Source organism: Geospiza fortis, unplaced genomic scaffold, assembly GCF_000277835.1.
Source record: "Geospiza fortis unplaced genomic scaffold, GeoFor_1.0 scaffold192, whole genome shotgun sequence".
NCBI classification, from domain to species: Eukaryota; Metazoa; Chordata; class Aves; order Passeriformes; family Thraupidae; genus Geospiza; species Geospiza fortis.
This window is the reverse complement of record NW_005054315.1, coordinates 6182493-6183517: the sequence shown is the minus strand read 5'-3', so window position 1 is coordinate 6183517 and position 1025 is coordinate 6182493. Positions and strand designations below refer to the sequence as shown.

At 42.0% G+C, this 1025-nt stretch overlaps 1 long non-coding RNA gene across 1 annotated transcript in view; it reads right to left on the bottom strand.

Moving 5' to 3' along the window:
* Nucleotides 1-1025, bottom strand: part of LOC102039466 — a 39168-nt gene that overhangs the window by 37391 nt on the left and 752 nt on the right. The window lies entirely within an intron of this gene.

Below are 1025 nucleotides of genomic sequence, written 5' to 3'. Positions count from 1 at the left end.
GGGGCCAGGCGGAGCGCGCCCAAAGTTGATTTTGTTCAGCAAGCCGTATCGTATAAAATTAACGACAGCCAATAAAATTAGCTTACATGTTTCAACCGTAAAAGTCCAAAACAAAATAAAGCTAGTTTTAGTGAAGCTAAGAAGCTCTGCTTTGGCCCCGTTCTCTCTGGCTTGAACTGGGGTCCTTTTATCTAAAGCCCAGTGCACAAACATATAGCTTAATGTGACTAGTGTTCTTCCTTTTATTTCTTTCTCTATGGCAACCAATATGTTCTGCTCAGAAATGTTCCCCCATCAAGGAAACAAATGATCTTGAGGGAGCAGCTCTATACGGCATCTGTTCCGATGGAGCACACAGAGTTAACCCCAGTCAAAAGAGACGCTGGGCACGTCAACAAGAAGTGGAAAATGAGCGATTCTTCTCCCCCCCAAATTGAAACCTATACCTCCGTAGTTTTACAAGCCATTTTATTGATTTGGCTATCGACCGTTTCCAAAGAAGTAACTAATTCTAGGAAATTACAATGATCACCAGCTATTGTGTATCCAAAAGAGCAGCAACAGAGGTGGCAAGGAAAAATAAATGCAAAAAAACAGGGTAAAATTAAAATAAATTAAAGTCACGTAATGGGATATTTAAGGTTCGGTAAAGTTTTCAGGAGCAGTATCTGGCCTGTTAATTTAATCCTACATTATTTATCACATTATTTATCACACTGACCCAAACGCTATAGAAGAGTTTCAGATCATTAGACTACACCCCGCAATTGGATGGGATTCGGGGAAAGCGGAGAGACAGGCAAGATTGTCAAGAGAGAGAAACAAAGTGAAATCTGGTCTGTAATCCTCCAGCCCCAATCTCCTTGGAGAATAAAATGAAGGGATGTCCTGGTTAGTTTTGATTGATTATACTCTTTCTGATGGACTTTCACTACAGAGCTCTAGATGTTGTGCTTAACCGTCTGCTCCCTAGTTACGATATTAACCCTGTGCGTGCACCGCCGCTCCGCACCTTCCCCGGCCTC